The sequence below is a fragment of the Mauremys mutica genome, chromosome 3 (assembly GCF_020497125.1).
Source record: "Mauremys mutica isolate MM-2020 ecotype Southern chromosome 3, ASM2049712v1, whole genome shotgun sequence".
NCBI classification, from domain to species: Eukaryota; Metazoa; Chordata; order Testudines; family Geoemydidae; genus Mauremys; species Mauremys mutica.
This window is the reverse complement of record NC_059074.1, coordinates 62,759,443-62,782,897: the sequence shown is the minus strand read 5'-3', so window position 1 is coordinate 62,782,897 and position 23,455 is coordinate 62,759,443. Positions and strand designations below refer to the sequence as shown.

Genomic DNA, 23,455 nt, shown 5'->3' with positions numbered 1-23,455 from the left:
TCATGGGGATTGTCCCTGTGCAATGGGCCTCACTCACCAATGTAGAACTGGTGTAAGGGCTCTGCTCTCCACCCCTAGCATGGGAGGAGAATCATGGGCATAGCTAAAGTGCACTACACTATGATTATTCTCTGATATGTGGGGCCATGGGAAGTGGAGCAGAAGTTAGAGTAGCCCCGGAGCTGCTCTGATTTACTAGAGAGGCCAGGCAGGCTTTGGTCTGACCCCAGAATATGAGGAGCAGATGGGGGGCTGTGATGCTTTGGGGTTCACCCAGACCAGTAAGGGGTTCTGTCAATGCCTGCCTGTAGCCCTGGATGCCTCTCTGCTTTGCAGGTTTGTCTCAGAGCCCTGACACCAGCACCATGCACACAACATAATGGTCTCACCCGGGCTTCCTTCAGTCTAGTTACTGCTTGCAGGGTGACCCCACAACCCTTCCAGTCCCAAGTCTCACCAAAACCATCTCCCTTGTAGGAACCAGCCCCTCTTCCTGGACACTCACAGAGGTAACACAAAGTTCACTCTCCAAAGAGTCAGTACACACAACAGCTTGTTAGCCAGTTGGGGTTAGACATCCCACACAACACTGAGAAGGTTTGTAGTAAAACTAAAGAGTAAGTTTATTAACGAAGCTCATAGCTGTAAGTGATTTCAAGCAAGAGGGAAAGCGATATCAAAGGGTTACAAAACAAAACAATAAGCCGCTTTCTATTGTCTAACACTTAATTGCAGCGAGATCTAGCTTGGCCTAATGTAATTTCTTACTCACACCAAGCTGTCAGCATGCTCCAGGTTGTTTAGTAGGATGAGCCATCTACAGACTCCAAAATGTGAGGTCAGAGAGGATCCACAATTTCCCATGCAGTGTTGTTGCATTTATTTCACACTGATATTAGTGACCAGTGTGGCAATAGTTTTCCAATGATGCATTACAAGACACCTTTTAAATAAATATCATGACAACAGTGCGTGAAGTGTACTGAGCTGGTCAGCCAGCTGAGATGTACAGTTACGTACCAGGGAGCCTCTTGCAATCTGGCATTGGGGTGCTCTTAGGGCTATGGGGGCTTAACAAGGAGTTTTATTAGATTGCCATAAAACAAGGAATGATTAAGTTTTCAGTTTGACCCTCAAAGGAATGGGATTCTCTTAGACCCCAGCCATTGTGTAAATAACAAGAAAGCCTCCCCTACCCAGGTTGTGGAGTACTTACCTGGGGCATTGGTGGCGCTTTGTCCTCCCTGTATAGATCCCTTCACTGTAAAGGAATGGTCAGCATATAATGGTACCTAGTCACAGATTTTACTTTTATTCTTTTAGATCCAGTGACATCAGTTTTCATCTGCACCAACCACTCTCCACTCCAATATGATGTCAGACACTGTATGACCACAGTAGAGCATGAATTCAAAGCCATAGGGCATTCGGTAATTTAAAATAGTCTGCATTCTTCAAAGTTTATATTTTACTCTTGCTATTTAACTATAAAATGAGTTACAGTAAAAAAACCTCAGTTTTACTGTATTTCATGGTTTTAAAAAAATCTTTAACTTAATTAATCTTTTACCTGGTCAATTGGGTCATTCAACATGTTATATTACAGCTGTTTGCATTTTAGACTATATATTTATTTGCAGATAATCTTGTAAGAGGAATAGTTATGAAGTACTGTACTTCCCTAAAGAAGACAAATCAGGGGAATTATATTTTGGAGATATGTTGTTAAATGCAGGAAATAGATTTACAGGAGAAATTATTCTTCATATGTGAGATCAGTAAAGCATGACAATGTAGATAAACTATAAAAGACCTGAATGAAAAGCTACTTAAGATCATTGGAAGCCAGTAGATAAGGCCTAATAGTCTGTTCCTTTGTTTCTTATTTTCCTATTTAATAATTCTTCATTTTTACCATCTTTTGGTTCCAGCAGGTGTTGTGACAGGGCAAGGCCAGATGGCTATAGAAAAGTAGTGGGAGATAGATATATTAGCCCCAGGTTAAACAAATTCCTGGTACCAGGATAAGTAAACTGACCTGGACCAGCTGCCATTAAGACACCTGGGGCCACTTAAAAGCTTTCCAGAAGGCAGGGAGGATGCTAGGTTGATTGGGACACCTGAAGCCACTCAGGGGCTGGCTGAAACCAGTTAAAAGCCTCCCAGTTAGTCAGGTGGACACGCATGTCAGGAGCTGCAAGAAGTTGCATTGTTGGAGAGACTGAGCTGTACATAGGGTGACCAGATGTCCTGATTTTATAGGGACAGTCCTGATTTTTGGATCTTTTTCTTATATAGGCTCCTATTACCTCCCACCCCCATCCTGATTTTTCACACTTGCTGTCTGGTCACCCTAGTTGTACACACCATATCAGGCACAAGGAAGGAGGCCTTGAAGTAAGTGGAGCTTGAGGAAATAGGGGGCTGCTTTGGGGAAGTAGCCCAGGGAATTGTATGTGTCCTGTTCCTAAAAGGTCAGCTACCATAGCTGACCTTATTAGGGTCCCTGGGTTGGAGCCTAGAGTAGAGGCGGGCCTGGTCTCCCCTGCTTTGCCCCCCTGATTAATCACTGTGACTGGGAGACAACAGAGTGTGTGCAAGGAAGGATTGCTTCTCCTCACCTCCCTCTCTGGCTTATGATGAAAATGGCTCAGTAGACTGTGACCCTTGTCTTTAGAGAGAGAAGGGTTAAGTGGAGGGTCACAGTGAGCCTCTGAGGCTAGCGAAATCAGTCAGGAAACGCAGGACCCACGGAGACAAGGACAGAGCTTTGTCACAGTGTTTAGTGAGGAAAAACTACTTCCAAGATAGCTGGGGAAATATGATATTTAAATACTGTTAATACTTTGTAGAAATGTACTTCCAAAGATCTCAAAACACTTAACTTTAAAACTATCATAAGGCAACTGTAACTTGGAGTATGTCATTATGAGCCATCATGATGTTGAGGGGACTGAAATCCATTCTTCAGCCCCATCCATTGCTGGTGTTCTCATTCTTTTTCATAGCAATTCAGTACAATATTTGTCACATTGCATCTCCACAGTCTGTTACTGTTCTGGGCTTTCTGTCTATCTTTATGACCTCTGGTAAGCATGAGGTGAGCCATTTAGTAGGCAGTATTTAAAAACAAAGTGGGGTAGAAATTGTGACATTTTCTACACTTTATCGCCATTTGAGCACAAAGAATGAGGTTCTCATAAAGGTTTTAAGGGATCTGTTAAGTAAGTACAATTTCTAAAGTGTGATACGGCTTAATTTCCTAGAATGTCCCCAGATATTATATATTTTTTCCCAAAGTATTTGCCATCTTGGTTCTGAAAATTTCTTAGCAAAGGCATCAATTACGATGTAATTTACTGTACAGTAGAGAAATACAGTCTGAGGCAATATTGTTTCCTTTTTTATAGTAAGTGTTAAACTAGGAACTAATCAATTTACATTGTAAGCTTTCTTAGAAATACAGGAGAGACAAACGTCAATATCAGCAAACGAGATATTGATGAGAACCCTTTTACTTTATCAGGGGTGATTGGGCAGTTCCCAAAGGACTATTTCTACTGCCATATTCCCCTCTTGCATGATATCTAGTGAGTCTTTAGCCTCTGTGGAAATAAGGAAACAATTCTTCTTAAATGGTACTAGATTCATTACTGATGAAACCTGTTTTGCTATATGAAATTCCAAATTGAGAAGGTAGGTTTATTTTAAGCCTTTAACAGACTGTTGCACTTAATCATGAACATCAGGCAAGAGACTTGGTTGCTAAGAAAATCTTTGGCCTATCTCCATAGAGTTTGTGTTATTGACAGAAAAAGTACCAAATGGTGTGGAGTATATTTGTTAATATGAAGAGTGGAACTTTCTGAGTTAAACATTTTTCTACAGAACTTTTGAGTCACTGCAAGCTTGGGACAAAAAGAATATACTTGCTGTCAGTTTGAGGCAGGGATGTTTCACTTTGGGAAGGCCACAGCCTGTGTAAGGCAAACAAAGTATAAGGGATTATTTGGTTCTTAATACACAGCTACTGCCAATATCATTACATTAGAGAGGTAAGATGGGGGGTGTGGGGGTGTAATCTTTTTATTGAACCAACTTCTGTTGGTGCGAGACAAGCTTTCAAGTTCATACAGAGCTCTTCTTCAGGTCTGGGAAACATACTCTGAGCATCACAGCTAAATGCAAAGTGGAACAGACTGTTTAGTATAAGTAGTTAGCACAATATTCTAAGGGACCATTCCGGCTAGAAGAGCTCTGTGTAGCTCAAAACCTTGTCTTACTCATGAACAGAAGTTGGTTCAATAAAAGATATTACCTCACCTACCTTGTGTCTCTCATATCCTGGGGCATAGTGACAACAACACTGCATAGTATCCTTACCTGTGACAGATCCTTAAATACAGGAGGAGTTAAAGGCCACAATTTATAGCACTGGATGTCTAAAGTCAGGGCCTTCTAAGTCCATATTTAGTGCACTTTTGAAAGTCAGGCCACTTATTTAGGTGCTTAAATTTGGTCATATGTAGCCTGACTTTCAAAAGTCCTGGGCATCCAGAAGCTTTGGGGGGAGCTTATTTAGGTGTCAAAAACTGGACTTAGGAGCTACTAACTTTAGGCACCTAGTTTTGAAAATCTTGACCAAATTCCATGACAAATAAGTGATCACATTATCACAATTTTTAAAAATCCAGAGATCCTGCAGGTCTCCAGTCAAAACAGGAGGACATAGTATTTACTGAAATTTGCCGTCCAGCTGCAGTGAAATGCTGACCAATGAGTCTATGCATAGCACATATTTTTCAGAAACAATTGCATGAAAATATCAATCTACAACTTATATTTCAGAAAATTCCATGGAAAGAGAGTAGTACTTTTCCTGTGAGCGTGAATGACCATTTCAAAACAATACAATTGGTTTGTTTAGAAGCATTTCTGCTGCTTCTTTAAAATTATATTTAAGAATCAGAGTGGATTATATCTGGAGAAGGAAAATCAGTATGGGATCACAATACAGCTGGAGACCATATGCATATATGGCGCACACGTCAAGCATCAATTGTCTCCTGCAGTGTTTTTCTGTGGCACAAAACTTGGAATTTGGCTATCTTTCACTCAAATAGTCCTTTATAATTACAACCTTACTATGGGAAAGTCAATAAGTGGCTCCTGCAGAACATTGAATAGTATTTACTGGGAATGAAACAGGGCTCTCAAAGCATATTGGGCATAGCACTAAAATGAAATGCTATTGCATACAAAAAAGTTTAGAACCAGACTATCTTCATATCCTTGCAATATGAACACAGTACAACATAAGGAAAATGTTATGAACCCGACAGATACATCCTCCCATCGATTAATCTGTAGAGAGTCTATTCAACCCTAAACTGCTGCTAAATCCCCTTTAGCCTCCCTGAGAGAGGTTTCCTCACCCTTTAGAGATAGCTGTGTAAAACTCAGAGCTTGTTTACATACAAAATGGAAGACCAACAAATTATGAAGTGTGTTTACCAATGAATGCTGCTACATGGCCGGCAATCACATGGTCACCAAAAGCTTTGGTGGGGCAATAAGATCGCCAATGATGGACATAAACTGAATATCCAGTCAGACTGCTGTAAGGACCCAGCTAGAGATGGATTCAGGTAGCACTTGATCTGCAAGGAGGATACATCCATTTGGGATTTGCCATGATGGTGGTGAAGATGATGGATAGTTTAAGTGGTACAACACCCCCCTACTGCGGAAGCTGTTATTCTGGTATACATGTGCTTACACTGGTATAGTTATGCTCATATGGAAAAGGGAACAAACTATACCTTTGCAAAGCATATCTGGGTCAACACTAGGAGTTTTCTGGTTATAACTATATCAGTAAAATAATTGCACTGCTAACCAACACAGTTAGACTTTTACAAAATCTGGATAAACCAGCTTGGTTTAGCCTCACATGGCTGACTGTCTCTGAATAGGCTGGCCTTGTGTGCAGCAGGGTTACAGCTTTCTGTGTCTGCTGCATGCCAGAAAGCCATACAAATGTTCTGTTGAGTGAGACCATAAAGAATTCATAGTAAACTCTAAAGGGATCTCAAAATGTCCTGAAATTAGCCAGCCCTTTGTGGGAGGTTTGATGGCATTCACTCAGCTGCTGTGACATCCCATGGAAACCTGTGCCAGGATATGAACTAGCTTTGCAGCAATTTGTAACTGCATATTGAACAGCCAAACTACATTAATCTCAGCTCTGGCATGGATTTGAGTCCAGGAATACCTGGCTCTCAGTTGCTGTCTGTCCTGAAACAGGACAGCCAGCCTCTGCTGTTGTATACAGTAGCCTCTGGATAGTTCTTATGTGGGCTCTTAACCTCAGCAAGCATCTGAGCACCTACACCAGAGGCCAGGGCATCCCTAGGGGTATGTGGGGTCTGGGGTGGAAGTGACAAATCCATCGCTTCCAGGACCAACTATGCTGGCCAATCATGCCGGCCTGTGGGGGCCCCCCAAAGTGCAGGGTTCAGAGCGGTTGCCCCGATTTGCTGTACCCTAGGGATGGCTCTGCCAGAGGCTAATATGGCCAATGCAAGATCATAGATAAGAGCAGGTGAACCTGTTTGGATATGTCTACACTGCAATGTAAGCTCAGGGATAGTGGCACTCGAGTCATCTGACCCTGGGTTAGAGAACCCAGGGCTTGAGTGTCCACACTGATTGTTAACCCTATGTTAAGACTTGTCTAACCCAAGCTTGAGCCTGGGGCTATGGTGTCCACGCAGACCTGAATCAAACCAACTATATCCCATACTCCCTAGCGCTCACTTGAAATGTGGCTGCTCTGGACTTTTGGACGTGATGTTCTGTGGGAAAACTTGACTGTCCATAGTGTACATTATGGAAAGTTTGAACTGCCTGCTGAGCAGTCATTTTGGCCCATGCGCTCCCAGCTACAAGAGCCAGCCACAGAGGAGGCATTTTAAAGAACTTCTCTTGCTTGCACTTTCACTCCTGTGTCAGGAAATGAGCAGAGATTCCATGAGATGCTATTTCAAAGTAGCAGCCATGTTAGTCTGTATCCACAAAAAGAACAGGAGTACTTGTGGCACCTTAGAGACTAACAAATTTATTTGAGCATAAGCTTTTGTGGGCTACAGCCCACTTCATCGGATGCATAGAATAGAACATATAGTGAGGAGATACACATACATACCTGTGACAAAGTTCCTCCTCTACCTTGGTGGGTCCTGTGCTTATTGGCATATTTGCACACCTCAGTGATCGTCACCTCTGGTGGAACCCACAGTCTGGGTCAACTCCTCCTGTGTCTGATCAGGAGTTGGGAGGTTTGGGGGGAACCAGGGCCCGCCCTCTACTCCAGGTTCCAGCCCAGAGCCCTGTGGATCGCAGCTGTCCATAGTGCCTCCTGTAACAGCTGTATGACAGCTACAACTCCCTGGGCTACTTCCCCATGGCCTCCTCCAAACGCCTTTTTTATCCTCACCACAGGACCTTCCTCCTGGTGTCTGATAATGCTTGTACTTCTCAATCCTCCAGCAGCTCACTCTCACCTCTTGCTCCCAGCTCCTCACACGCCCACCTCACTGACTAACTGGGAGGTTTTTAACTAGTTCCAGCCAGCCCTTGATTGGCTTCAGGTGTCCCAATCAATCTAGCTATCTCCACTGCCTTCTAGAAAGATCTTAATTGGCCCCAGGTGTCTTGATTTAACCTGGAGCAACTGCCATTTGGTTATCATGGTACCAGATATTTGTTTAGCCTGGGGCTAACATACCTGTTCCTCACTACTTTACTGTAGCCATTTGGCCTTGCCCCATCACAATACATAGAACATGAACAGGTGGAAGTTGTCCTACCAACTCTATGGGTATGTCTACACTACGAAATTAGGTCGATTTTATAGAAGTCGATTTTTAGAAACCAATTTTATACAGTCGATTGTGTATGTCCACACTAAGCACATTAAGTCGGCAGAGTGTGTCCTCACTACCGTGGCTAACATCGACTTACAGAGCGGCGCACTGTGGGTAGCTATCCCACAGTTCCCGCAGTCTCCGCTGCCCATTGGAATTCTGGGTTAAGCTCCCAATGCCCGATGGGGCAAAAACATTGTCACAGGTGGTTTTGGGTACATGTCGTCAGGCTCCCCTCCCTTCCTCCCTCCCTCCGTGAAAGCAATGGCATACAATCGTTTCACGCCTTTTTTTCCTGGGTTACCCGTGCAGATGCCATACCACGGCAAGCATGGAGCCCGCTCAGCTCACCGTCATCATACGTCTCCTGGGTGCTGCTGGCAGATGCAGTACAGCATTGCTACACAGCAGCAGCTCCTTGCCTTTGCGGCAGACGGTGCAGTAGGGCTGATAGCCATTGTATGTCTCCTGGGTGCTCCTGGCAGACCTCGGTGACCTGGACAGATATGGCTATCCTCCTCCTACAGCACCGAATGCGAGCCAGAGATTCCAGGTCATTCTCTTCTTTAAGTTTTGTCTAAGATTCAGTCCTGCCTGGAATCTCACGTGGGCTGGAGGCTTCTGCCTCAGGCTTCTCTCCCAGCCGGCAGCACTGCGTGGTTGCGCCTACCACTTGCTCCCATGGCTCATGAAGCCATACACAGGCAGCCTGGACAGTAGTAAGGAGCAGTTCAACTATAGGCTGACCAAGTGCAGAATGGTGGTAGAATGGGCCTTTGGACATTTAAAAGTTTTCTGGCCATGTTTGCTGACTAGGTCAGACCTCAGTGCAACCAACATTCCCATTGTTATTGCTGCTTGCTGTGTGCTCCATAATATCTGTGAGAGTAAGGGGGAGACGTTTATGGCAGGGTGGGAGGTTGAGGCAAATCGCCTGGTGTCCAATTTTTGAGCAGCCAGACACCAGGGCGATTAGAAGAGCACAGCAAGGCGCGCTGCACATCAGAGAGGCTTTGAAAACCAGTTTCATGACTGCCCAGGCTTCGGTGTGACAGTTGTGTGTGTTTCTCTTTGATACAAACCCACCCCCTTTGTTAATTTTAATTCTCTGTAAGCCAATCACCCTCCCTCCTTCGAAATAAAGTAACTATTGTTTTGAAACCAGGCATTCTTTCTTTATTAATTTTAAAAAATGAGATAACGGACAAGGTAGCCCAGGTGGGGTGGGGAAGGAGGGAAGGACAAGGCCACATTGCTTATTATAGCCACACTAAAATCAAACTATTTGAATGACAGACTGCTGTTGCTTTGGCCATCCTCTGGAATGGAGTGGCTGGGTGCTCGGAGCCTCCCCTCCCCTCCGCATCTGGGTGAGGAGGCTATGGAGCATGGGGAGGAGGGTAGGCAGTTATGCAGTGGGGGTCTGTGCTCTTGTTGGATTTCCTGCAGCTCCAACAGACACTTCATCATGTCCGTTTGCTCCCCCAACAGATGCTTCATCATGTCCATTTGCTCCCCCATTAGCCTCAGCATCGTGTCCTGCCTCCACTCTTTGCACTCACTTAATTCTTTCCTGGCCTCTGCCACTGAATGCCTCCATGCATTAAGCTGTGCCCTATCAGTGCGGGTGGACTGCATGAGCTTGGAAAACATGTCATTGCGAGTGCATTTTTCTCACCTTCTAATCTGTGATAACCTCAGAGACGGAGATGATGGGGGTAGTGTAGAAACATTCTATGCTCTATGATTCTGGGGGGACTGCATGGTCACCTGTGCTGCTGAGTTCGTCACGCTGACCAAACAGGAAATGAAATTCAAAAGTTCCTGGGGATTTTCCTGTGTACCTGGTTAGTGCATCGGAGTTCAAAGCACTGTCCAGAGCGGTCACAATGGAGCACTCTGCGATAGCTCCCAGAGGCCAATACTGTTGATTTGAATCCACACTATCCCAAATTCGACCCAGCAAGGTTGATTTTAGCACTACTCCCCTAGCCGGGGAGGAGTACAGAAGTTGATTTTAAGATCCCTTTAAGTCGACGGAATGGGGTTGGTTGTGTGGATGCATTCATATTAAAATCGACCTAATGTGGCTAAATTTGACCTAACCCCTAGTGTAGACCAGGGCTAAGAGGCTAATTAATTAAGAGAAAAAACTTTTGAAGTGATAATCAAGATAGCCTAATACAGACAGTTTGACAAAAGGTGTGAGAATACTTAACATGGGGAAATAGATTCAATGTTCGCAATGTTAAGTATTCTCACACCTCTTGTCAAACTATCTGTAATGGGCTATCTTGATTATCACTACAAAAGTTTTTTCTCTTAATTAGCCTCTTAGAGTTGGTAGGACAACTCCCACCTTTTCATGTTCTCTGTATGCATATACAATCTCCTCACTATATGTTCTATTCTATGCATCCAATGAAGTGGGCTGTAGCCCACGAAAGCTTATGCTCAAATAAATTTGTTAGTCTCTAAGGTGCCACAAGTACTCCTGTTCTTCATGAGACACTAGTGAGCATTTCAGTGGCATTTTCTGACCCCTCAAAGGTAGCTAACACAGCTTAGGATGGAGCAGGAGGAGGCAGAGGAGGAGTATCCAGGCACGGCAGACTCAAACTGGCAGCTGCTTCTCAGTGCACTTGGTACAGCCTCCAATTCTCTCTATGTGGACTGGTGCTTCTGGAGCAGGGCCACAAGCACAGGCTGATGGGATCACATCTTCCCGCAGACCTGAGATGACCAGTAGTGAGTCCAGAACTTTTGCATGAAGAGAGCTACATTTCTGGAGCTTTGTGAGCAGCTCTTCCAGACCCTCCAGCATAAAGACAAACAGAGGCCAGCCCTGCCAGTCAAGAAGTGGCAAGGCTGCAAGCTGGCAAACCAAATTGGTGTTGGAAAGCCAATTGTGAGTAAAGTGGTGGTGGAGGTATCTGAGGCAATCAGGGATGTGATTTACCCCAAAGTGGCAGGCATAAAAGAGATTCTGGAGGTAATTACTGGCTATGAGAGAATGGGGTTTCCACTGTGCTGAGGCTATTGATAGAACTCGTGCCCATAGTTTGCCTTTCTCGGGGAGCAAGTGAGTACATAAACCACAAAGGGTACTACTCCACCTTCTGTGGTCCATGAGGACCTGCATAACAATGATTTGCACTGGAAAAGTTCATGATGCCAGGGTTTTCCACCGATCAGGAGTCTATATTCATGGACAAGCTGGAACTCTGTTCCCACCAAATGATATTGTCATAAATGGAGTTACTGTCCCCACCATTATTCTGGGGAAACCTGCCTACGTCCTTTTGCCTTGGCTTATGACACCATACCCTGATTTCAGAGGCCCTGGCAAAAGGCTGTTTAATTACACTCACAGCAGGTGCCGAATGGTTGTTGAATGTGCTTTTGGCAGATTGAAATCCCATTGGAGATGTTTGCAGACCCGTTTGGTGTCAGTGTCCTCAATACTGTGGCTTGCTGTGTATTTCATGATCTTTTTGAAGCTGGAGGTGAGCCATTTCTCCCTGACTGGCCTTAGAACAGCGAGGGGCGACTGAATCGGTACACTAAGCCAGAAAGCGCACTGACCACAGCTGGATGCACCTGGGCAACAGAAGTGGGAGCACACAGCATCCCTGACATTATGGATTTGCATGGCCCAACGGAAAAGAGCAAAGAGTACCTTTTTGACTATGCTGGAGTGGGGGGTGGTAATATGGAGGCTCATTGAATGTGAGGAGGGCTGGGGTGCTTGGGGAAGGGTATGGAATTTTAGTGCCATGCAATGTACTTATGAATAACATGACTACTTATGAAATGTGGAGAGGGGGTTATTCATGGAATGGATTGTTGTAAGGAAGTGACTGCAGTATGAATGGCTGTAGATAGCTATATTGAGGGATAGTCTTTGCATACTAATTCCTAAGTGTCCCCTATCATGTGTTGTATTATTTTGAATACACTTCGTATGAAGTGAAGCAATAGTAGAAATAAACTTTCTTGATGAAGTAAACTGTGTTTATAAAGCTATATTGGAAAAGTACAACATTCACCCATTCGTAGGCAGGCCAGCTGCCATTACCTCACCAAAACCCCAGTATCAACAGAACCTTCCAGGGAAAAAAAACAATAAAACCAAAGTGCATGAACAAGTGCAGACAGTAGAAACCGTGAACAAGACAGAAACCCCCTACTGTTGCATGTGCCTTGGACACTTGCTCTCCTTTCCCTGTTTGCTGTGCATGTGAGCTGTGGGAGGGAGGTAAAAGCATCCAAAGAGGAGGGAATCAGTATGGAGGACTGCACGGGGCAAGGTTGCCCTGTCCAGCTGCTCATGGAGCCCAATTGCATGGGCCAGCCAGCCACGGAGTCTTCCAAGCTGCTTCTGAACTGCAGCATAGGGTAGCACTCAGGGGACTCAGGCCGTGGAGTGAGTGACACAACAGGAGCCATTAATCTTACAGTCATTAGTGATATAAGCCAAACAAACGGCTCTTTCTGCTGAGCTTTGTCCTCCTTCCTTAGCTACTATTCCTGTTCCAGGAACTGTGAAGCAAGTGCCTGCTCCTATGTTGAAATCCTGTCCTCAAGCTGTGCAGCCAACCTGAGCCTTTCCTCTGGCCACACGTCCCTCATGTGATGGTACATTGGGCCAGACTGCTGCTGCAGTGTGGGTGAGCTGTGGAGGTACTGCAGTCAGTCAGTAGCCAAGCAGCCTGAAACAGGACAAGGCACAGAGGGTTATTGTCTCAAATAGCACAGAAAAAATCCTTGTGGAATTTAAAGGACATAAAATGTTACTTTTACAAACTGAATGTCAGTATCTTGTGAGAGGGATGCTTCAGACCACAGAACCTCCCTAGTTGCCACTGTGGCTGCAATGGTAAATTAAAAATTCACAACTGCTTGGGTTTGGGTTTGGGTGTGGAGGGGCAGGGCTGCCATCAGTGGCCTTGCTACAAAAGTTTTTTGTCTGTGTGGCAGGGCGACGACTCACTGACACAGCGCCTCCTGCTGCTTGTCTAGAGAATTAGCTCTTTTCCAGCTCCAGAGCACCCTCTAGAGAGGGCATTCCTTTTTTTTATCATGTGTGTCTATAGCAGGGGTGGGCAAACTTATTGGCCCGAGGGCCACATTGGGGTTGCAAAACTGTATGGAGGGCCATGTAGGGCAGTCTGTGCCTCCCGAAACAGCCTGGCCCCACCCCCTCCCACTTCCCATCCCCTGACTGCCCCCCTCAGAACACCTGACCCATCCAACCCCACCCCGCTCCTTGTCCCCTGACCGGCCCCTCCTGGAACCCCCTGCCCCTAACTGCCCCCTGGAACCCCACCCCCTATCCAACCCATCCCCCGCTCCCTGTCCCCTGACTGGCCCGACCGCTATCCACACCCCCACCCCCTGACAGGCCCCCTGGGACTACCACGCTTATCCAACCCTCCCTGTCCCCTGACTGCCCCCCCGAACCACCGCCCCATCCAACCCTCCCACTCCCTGTCCCCTGACTGCCCCACGCCCAAACCACCGCCCCATCCAACCCTCCCACTCCCTGTCCCCTGACTGCCCCCAGGACTCCTTGCCCCTTATCCAATCCCCCGGCCCTCTTACCATGCCACTCAGAGCAGCATGTCTGGCAGCCGCACCGCTCGGCTGGAGACAGACACACTGTTGTGCTGCATCCCCAGCTGGGAGCTCAAGGGCTGGGCAGGATGGTTCTGCTGGCCACAGTTTTCCCACCTCTGGTCTATAGCATCTAGCACAATTGCTAGGGACTTGACAAATACATAATAATACCAGGGAAGAACATGGCTCTGTGCATTATCTCTGAAGCATCTGGCAGCAGCCACTGTCAGAAGACAGGATACTGGGCTAGATGGACCATTGGTCTGACCCGGCATGGCCATTCTTATGTTCTTACGTTCCTCCAAATAAATGCTTCTATGTTGTCTTTTCTTTAAAAAAATAAAATTAGTGCCAGTAGCACGCACTCATGAGAAACCTTAAAATAGTAAGCTAGCTATCTGCAGTGATGTGGAAGGAAAAATCAGCAAGGAAATAAACTGAATTCAGTAGAAGCTCTGTGTGCCAATAGCTTGCAGGTTCAAACTGCTAAGCCGTAAATTTTCAATATACTTATAAACAGCTGGTAAAATAACTATTTTAAAAATCTGAAATATATTTTACAATGTGTTTTATTTACTAGTTCTGCTAATTGCTTTACATTTATAGAATAATAATACAAAGGAATTGCTATACTGGATCAGAACAATGGTCCACCTGGTCTGGAGTCTTGTCTCTGACAGTTTATCAGATATGTCACAAGAAGGTGAAGAATTTTGTTAAAACTTCCCCACAGGGGAATTTTTTCCCCCCTAGTCCTCATCACTTAACAGTTAGGCACTGCCTGCTGTATTGGTGAAATGTTACAAGCAAAGCTTCACGTCTGTTGTCCCACACGTTCCGTCGCCCTCCAAGAAGTTACTTTTTATTTTTCGCTAGCCAAGACTTCGTTCCACTGCCCACCTCTGCTGTCCTTCTGGTTTTCCTTGATAACTGTGGGGACTCCAGAGCCTCTGTAAGGGAAACAGTTTATTATTACAGCAGAAAACACTGATGTCTACTGGGAGTTGTAATGCACTATAGTTCTACTCTGCTTAAGCCACCTCACAGAAAGCAGCAAGGGAGTTGGGAACTTAGAAGGGAGAGAAAATGTACTGTGACATTTTTATCATAGCTGTATTGAGGACTGTAGGTATTTGGGATAATGTGGAATTATTGGAGGGTGTATTAGTTATAGAAGGATAATGGCCTTAAATTAGTCAAAGCTTCTGTTCACCTACTGCACTATCAGTATATTCCCAGAGTCTATGTTTTCATTTCTTTTCTTTTCTTTTTTTTACTGAAAGACCCCTGCTGATTACTTGGCAATAACACAATACATCAGATGAAAAATGTTAAAGCTTTTAAGCCTCTGAAAAGGCATCTAGTGTATATTTTGGGCATGTATTTCAGCAGACTTCTTTGATGCATCCTTTTCTCAGCTGGAGAACATGTGACATTTAGTTTAATATATAATGCAATTTCATCATCCTCACAATAAATCTATAACATTAATCAAACTATAAAAGGCAATTGCATCATTTAGTCATGCACATGTGATCCTGAAGTCCCTTAATTCTAGTAACTAGAGTCCCCACGCTCCTGAAATCTATCTCACAGAAGGGAGAACAGAAGTATTGAATAGTCATTACCTATTCCTGAATACTCAGATACATACATACAACAGTAGAAGGCACTTTAATATTGTTGAACAGAAATAATTATTCCATTCCCTTTTTCTGCAAAGCAAACTGATTATTTGTAGCAGGATATTAAAGAAATGCCCATTTTTAATGTTTGTAAAACAATAGTTATTGGCTTTATGCCGGTATTTATTAGGCGTCCATACATCTTGTAATGCTGATTGGTCACTATATCTTCCAGATGTTGCTTTTTTGTTTGTTTCTGGTTTTGTTTTCTTGCAAAAGGATTGTTTATTGGTTACTGTTTGATTTGTCTGTGTTCTGAGTCACACCCTGCCCTGTTCAGCAGCGGCAAAGATGCATGGATGTCAGGGTATTAGTTACTGTTGAAAGCTTTCACCAATATTTAATTCTTCGGGGTAAGGGAAGGCTGGTCCTGTGATTGTAGGAAGGGCCTTGGACTCAGGAGATCTGGGTTCATATCCTAGGGTTGCTGCAGATTCCTGTGTTGTTGGAATTATTAATAACTAAGGCTACATTTTGGTCACAGGTATTTTTAGTAAAAGTCATGGACAGGTCACGGGCAGTAAACAAAAATTCACAGCTCGTGACCTGTGCATGACTTTTACTATAACCCTCTGACTAAAACTTGGAGGGGGGGCTGGGAATGCTTGGGGGGGCGCTGCGGGTGCTGCGGGGGAGTTGGTAGGGCTGGGGCAGTCTCCCTGCCCAGCTCCTGGGAAGCAGCAACCTCCAACTCCTAGCTCCATGTGTTGCCTCTGCTCTGCCCTAAGCCCCAGTCCTGAAGTTCCCATTGGCTGGGAACCACAGGCGGTTCCTGCAGGCAGAGGCTGCACATGGAGCTAGGAGCTGAGCACTCCAGGTAAGTACAGCCCTGGACCCCAGCCCACACCCAAACTCCTGCTGCTGGAGGGCAGGGGCCCGAGACTGCCCCAGCAGCGGCCAGTGCACCTGGCCCAGGGGCTGCCCGAGCTGCTCAGGTGGTCCACGGGCCAGGCGCACCGGCCGCTGCAGAAGTCACGGAGGTCACGGAAAGTCACAGAATCCATGACTTCCGTGACCTCCGTGACAAACACAGAGCCTTATTAATAACATTTGAACATATTAATATGGGAAACCACTAAACACTAATTTAACCATAAATTCCTTTAGTAAATCCAAAGGCCACATGGTACTTATACAATTGCTCTAAACATGTCTAAAAAGCCTAAATAATAAGCAATTTGCTACATCCAAAAAACCTCAAAACATTTATAAGCATTTGATCAAGATACTTACAAATGGGCTAAACATCTAGGTGCTTAGACCCATATTGGTCAGCTCCAACAAGTATTAGCAATGCCCCCTTTAAGAGTTTATTTTTATACCCTTTAACAAACAAGTGATGTCATTGCCAATTATTGACTTCAGCTAAAAACCAATTGGGGACAGTTCACCCTTATTTCTAGGCTTAATCCAGATAAGATTTACAAACTTCTCTCTTCCCAAGGCCTTTCCTCCCCACTTTCTTGCTGCTCAACAGTTTTCCCATTACACCTGGGTTCACACAGGCTTTAACACTGGTGTGGTGGTTGGGGAAGGGTCATGTTGGCTCATTTTAAGATGGACTCTCTTGGTTTGATTTAAAACCACCTGCAGTCACCCCTATTAGTAGGAGGCCTTCTTTTTTTAAACTTCCCCAACCTCATTAGTTATTCTTTGACCAGACATCATCCCTACTTTATTCCTTCTGGCTTTATCACTTATGATTTTCAAGACTTTCCTTCTGCTTGCTAGTCAGGGCCTTTCTTTACAACACGTATATATTTCCTTAACCAAACTTAAGCTAACTTTTAATTCTTTCATTTTATACTTACCCTACATATGTGATCTTGGACAAGTAATTTAATCTGTCAGTGCCTCAGCTTCCCATCTCTGAAATAGGATACTTCCATTGTCTCACCTTTAGTCTGTTTTTCTATTAGAGTGTAAACTCTTTGGGACAGGGACTATGCGTTACTATGATACTGGATGAGATGGACCTTTGGCCTAATCCAGTATGGCTGTTCTTATTTGTCTATATACCACCTAATATTGGTTTTCAACCTTTTCTTTTTTTTTATTTGTGGACCCCTAAAAAATGTCAAATGGAGATGCAGACCCCTTTAGAAATCTTAGACATAGTCTGTAGACCCGCAGGGGTTCCTCAGACCGCTGGTTGAAAACCACTGATCTAACCCAGTGGGACCCCAGTCTCAGTTGGGGCTTCTGTGCACAGCCATAACACAAATAGCTCCTCCTCAATCATTTCCTCCTTGCTGTGCTTGTGCTACAGTTATTTTGTTACCTGACTGCATAGCCAAAAGGGCATGAGCACCAGCTCTATGCTGGGAATGCTACTCACTCTCTCCTGGCTGATCTCTTTTTTCAGTGCATGATGTAGCACAAGGTCTTTCCACATGCACATTCTGTCCTTGTCATACTTCCCTCACCCTGAGGCTGAACATTATCTTGGGAATGTTCCCAGCCTATACCAACCTCTCCAAGTTTGGTCTCTATCCAGAAGGCAACATGATGTATAAATCTGACCATGCTATTAACCTACTTATTTTTACAGAATTTAAGTAAAACTTGCATATCTGCCTATCCATTATTATTATTAAGGTCCTTACATGGCTCCCATTCCTATTGTCTCATAATACTCCACAATCTTTAATGTGTGTCCTCACAGCACTCCTGTGCTGTAGAACAGTGCTATCATCCCTGTTTTGCGGCTGGGGAACTGAGGTGCAGTGATACTAAGGACCAGATCCTCAAAAGTATTTGGGCACCTAACTCCTATTGGTTTCACCCCATATTTAATGGAAATCAGTGGGAGTTAGGCCTAAATCCCAGACAGTATTTAGGTGCCTAAGTGAGTTTCCCAAGGAGGTCTGTGGCAGAGCAGGGAACTGAACCCTTGTCTCCTAGGTCTCATGATAGCAGACTAACTACTTCCCCACCCTCTCTCAACTCACTGGGCTTTGGAACCCATGTCCCCTGCCTAGCAAGTGCCGTTTAGTTGAGGGCGAGTTCCTCAATTGGGAAATGCCAAGTACAGTTCTTCTGCCCTTGATTCACACAAGGATAACAACCCTTGATTACTCCTGCCCCAATAACAAGGAGACTGGGGATCTTACACCAGTCAAAAATGACCATTTGGGCAAGCAATCCCATCACACTGAGCACCTAGGCAGGGCGGGTGTGCCCATGCAAACGAGATCAGCTCCTGAAGTCCTTTTCCACAGCTCACCACTAGATATCAGGGGAGAGCTCATTCAGTTGCACTTGCATGCTCCCCCCCCCGCCCCCGGCCCCGGCCCCGCCCCCGGCGGGTCCCGCTCCCCCCCCCGCCCCCGGCCCCGGCCCCGCCCCCGGCGGGTCCCGCTCCTCCCCCCCGCCCCCACCCCCGGCCTCTTACCGAGCGCGTCTCCGGCGGGGCCTGAGCTCCGTCCCGCTCAGAGCCGCGTGGTGAGGGGGCGGGGCTGGGAGCTCCACGCTGAGCGGAGGGAGCTGCCCCGCCCCCTCCCCACGCCGCTCTGAGCGGGGCGGGGCTCAGGCCCCGTTGGAGCTCCCAGCCCCGCCCCCCTCACCACGCGTCTCTGAGCGGGGCGGGGCTCAGGGGCCCCGCCGGAGACGCTGAGGCTCCAGGAGAGGGGTGGAGGCGGGAGCCTCCGCTCTTCTCTTGGGGGCCCCTGCGGAGCCCGGGGCCTGGGGCAAATTGCCCCTTTTGCCCCCCCCCCTCTGGGCGGCCCTGCAAAAAGGCCTGGAAGGAAAATAAAACAACAAGAAAACTAGCTTATATTGCTATTCATAGCTTTGCAAAGATTCCAGAATGTTTAAGAATCCCATGATATATACAGTAAATATATAATTTAATTCTAAAAGAACATTGCAAGCTTAGAATGCTTAATTGTATGTATCGTGCTCTGTGTTTTACCTGCATTGTGCCATATATTTAATGTTTTAGTAGTCTCTGATGATGACCCAGCATATGTTCTTCGTTCTAAGAACACTATCACTACAAATTTGACAAAACGCAAAGAAGGTACCAAGGTGAGATTTCGAAAGATAACTACAGCACTCAACCTAAGGTTTAAGACTCTGAAATGCCTTCCAAAATCTGAGAGGGATGAGAGGTGGAGCATGCTTTCAGAAGTCTTAAAAGAGCAACACTCCGATGCAGAAACCACAGTATCTGAATCACCAAAAAAGAGAGTCAACCTTCTGCTGGTGGCATCTGACTCAGATGATGAAAATGAACATGCATAGGTCCGCACTGCTTTGGATCATTATCGTACAGAACCTGTCATCAGCAAGGACATGGACACATGTCCTCTGGAATGATGGTCGAAGCATGAAGGGACATATTGAATGTTTAGTGCATCTCGCATGTAAATATCTTGCATCACCGGATACAACAGTGCCAAGTGAACATCTGTTCTCACTTTCAGGTGACATTATAAACAAGAAGCGGGCACATGGTCAGCAGGTATAATAGGCAAGAGGAGGCTGCCACTGCTGCTGGATGCCTGGTTGCAGGTTTGGCAGGGGAAATTGACTTTATTATGCCCCATGGAGGTTCTGGGGTGCCTGAGAAGGTAGTATGTGCTATTCATATTCCTGAGTTCATCTGTAATCTCCCTGGGCTCCAGAGAGATTACTAATGCCTTCTCAGATACCCCAGAACTTACATGGGGCATATCAAAAAATCCTTCTTCGGGAAGAGATGCTGCAGCTTTTCCAAGATGGTTTGGGGTCTGGGGAAAGAAGGGGAAGCACAGCGCAGCTGCAGCTGGCCCTGGGGCTCGTCTGGGCTGGGGGGAGGGATTCGTTGCTCTAGCCATGGCGGGGGGGAGCATCTCGGTGCTCTGGTTACAGAGGCCAGGCGGAAACAGCGGAGCTGGGGGCTAGCCTAAAGGGGGGCTCCACCCACCGCCCACGAATGGACAGCATTATCTCACACAAATGTAAACAAATTTGTTTTTCTGAGCGATTGGCTGAACAAGAAGTAGGACTGAGAGGACTCGTAAGCACTGATGTTTTACATTGTTTTATTTTTGAGTGCAGTTACATAATTCTACATTTGTAAATTCAACTTTCATGATAGAGATTGCACTACAGTACTTGTATTATGGGAATTGAAATACTATTTCTTCTGATCCTTTTTTACAGTGCAAGTATTTGTAATAAAAAATAAATATAAAGTGAGCACTATACACTTTATATGCTGTATTGTAATTGAAATCAAAATATTTGAAAATGTAGAAATAATCCAAAACTATTTAAATATAAATAACAACACAATTAATCACATAATTAATCATGGTTAATTTTTTAATAACTTGACAGCCCTAATATCTGCAAAAATTAAATTTAAAAATTGTGTCTACTGAATACTATGCATGCATGAGTAGGTATGTAATTGCATAACGTAAGTTTTACTATATTGCTTCTTTATAGGCTTTCTTACTTTTTAAATACTATATGAAGCAGCTACCATATCCAAAAACATGCTGAGATCTCCAGTAGCTGACTTTCCCTCTACAACTGGAATTGAATTTGCATGTTAGTTTATCTAAGTTTCTACCCAGCAGCACCACTTATCAGTGAGCTTGTGTATATATAAAGTATGTATGAAGGCCTTTTAGCTTTATAATATTTTTTCAAAACCAAATTAGAAAAATACATGTTGAGTTTCACTGACATAAAAATGGCAAGGTAAGAACATACCCCCCTATTAATCTTCAGTTTTATGAGGTGAGAATAAAAGCTTTTACTTCTTTCACAAAAAGAAAAATATATTATCCTGAAGGAATCTAATATTGGATTTATTGTGTGTTTACCATTCACTCTCCCCACCTCTGCCGCACCATTCTCCATTATGAAAATATGTTAAGAGATTAATGGATGTTTCTGTATAGTTGTTGTCTACATTGCCTAACAATTCAGCCAAGCAGGTTCAAATTCTTCAGTAATTCTTAGCACTTAAATAGCGCCCTTCATCTAACATTCACAAATCACTATATTTTAAACATTATATAAGTGTTTATATGGACCTCATCTGCACAACTAATTAAGCCTCCACATTATTTCCTTGTGGAGCAAAGGTTTCCAGGCCACAGAAAAAGGCACACGAATGTGCATGAAATTTTGGGGGCAGTCCTCTGGGACTTGCAGTCTGATCTAGTATCTTGTGTCCATTATTGCTCTAGAACAGAGGTTTCTGTTTTGTGCAATGCCAAAAATCATTACATCCATACAGAAGATAATTTTAAACTTCATACCTATCCTGGCGGGGAAGGGAAGACTAGAGTCATGCACAATAATTAGCCTTCAGATAAATGTTATTTTGAGTATGCTCCACCACCTATGTTTCTGGAAAGCAGCTGTAATTCAGTAAATTCTTTTGGAAAAGCAACCTCTCTTTCCCCACCCACCCCATCCCCTGCAATTCATTATTGTAAATGTTGTTAGTAACATGAAGAAGGTGGCGGGGCATGGAGAGAAGGCAGTGGGGGAGTCAACTTCCATGGTATGCAGAAATACCACTAGCCTTCTGTACTGAGATGAGGCATTTCATGACTAAACCTTCTATCTTAATCACTAACTGCAGAATATTTAAATATGGAAATGACTTAAGTATCCCCTGTTACATTAAGTCTATTACCCATAATGATGAGGGGCACTAAAGGAGTTTCCTGGCAAAATCCACATGAAATGCTTTTAGTGCCCCAGCACTAGTTGTTCATAAAAAGAACCTCAAAATAAGATCCCATATGGCTTAATCGCTTACTTAAAATTGATAATAAAGATTTTTTGCAGCCAAAGTAGCCTGATAAGGCACTATGACTTAGAAAAATGGTAACCTTTTAAAATATGATGAAATAGCATCTGACATTATAATCACAGGGGCTGATAAACGAGGTGCTGTAGTCATAATGAACAGGTCGGATTATGAACAGGAGGTTGCCAGGCAACTCTCCAATACCACATTCTACAGGCCACTATCCTCTGATCCCACTGAGGAGTACCAAAAGAAACTACACCATCTGCTCAAGAAACTACCTGCTATAGCAGAGAAAGAAATCTACACGGACACACCCCTAGAGCCCTGACCAGGGGTATTCTACCTGCTACCCAAGATCCATAAACCTGGAAACCCTGGAGGCCCCATCATCTCAGGCATCGGCATTCTTACAGCAGGATTATCTGGCTATTTGGACTCTCTCCTCAGACCCTGTGCTACCAGCACTCCTAGCTATCTTTGAGACACCACCAACTTACTGAGGAAACTACAATACATTAGTGATCTTCCTGAAAACACCATCCTGGCCACCATGGATGTAGAAGGTCTTTACACCAATATTCCACATGAGGATGGACTACAATCTGTCAAGAACAGTATCCCTGATGAGGCCACGGCACACCTGGTGGCTGAGCTTTGTGACTTTGTCCTCACCCACAACCATTTCAGATTTGGGGACAACTTATACCTTCCAGTCAGTGGCACTGCTATGGGTACCCGCATGGCCCCACAGTATGCCAACATTTTTATGGCTGACTTAGAACAACGCTTCCTCAGCTCTTGTCCCCTAGTGCCCCTCCTCTACTTGCACTACATTGATGACATCTTCATCATATGGACCCACAGAAAGGAGGCCCTTGAAGAATTCCAACAAGGAAAACAACAGAACACCACTGGCCATCACATACAGCCCCCTGCTAAAACCTCTCCAGCACATCATCAATGATCTACAACCTATCCTGGAAAATGATCCCTCACTCTCACAGACCTTGGAAGCCAGGCCTGTCCTCGCTTACAGACAGCCCCCCAACCTGAAGCAAATACTCACCAGCAACCACACGCCACACAACAGAAACACTAACCTGTTGTGTATTTGGTTGTCATGGTTTTTGTTGCTATGGCAACTGAGTTAGATTATTATGGGTTAGCTCAGCCGGTTTCAACCAGCTGAGTGAGCTCTCTGTATATCTGTAAATAAAATGGAGGTTTTGGTTAGCTGCCTGCTCTCTGGCCTCAAGTGATTGCTTCCTACACCGGCTGCCCCAAGGATATAACATAACCCAGGAACCAATCCCTGTAACAAATCTCATTGCCTACTCTGTCCCCATATCTACTCTAGCGACACCATCAGAGGACCCAAACACATCAGCCACACCATCAGGGACTCATTCACTTGCACGTCTACTAATGTGGTATATGCCATCATGTGTCAGCAATGCCCC

General features: G+C 44.9%; 1 protein-coding gene and 1 long non-coding RNA gene across 3 annotated transcripts in view; one reads left to right on the top strand and one right to left on the bottom strand.

Annotated features, from left to right (window-relative positions):
- The window catches only part of HMGN3 (high mobility group nucleosomal binding domain 3), a 115,730-nt gene that overhangs the window by 24,080 nt on the left and 68,195 nt on the right, over positions 1–23,455 (top strand). The gene's annotated exons all lie outside the window — the stretch shown is intronic.
- Positions 12,013–23,101, bottom strand: LOC123365968. The gene is made up of 3 exons (XR_006577858.1): positions 23,062–23,101; positions 14,448–14,497; positions 12,013–12,640 (listed from the first exon to the last, which is right to left on the bottom strand). It is a non-coding gene; the product is annotated as an uncharacterized LOC123365968 (long non-coding RNA).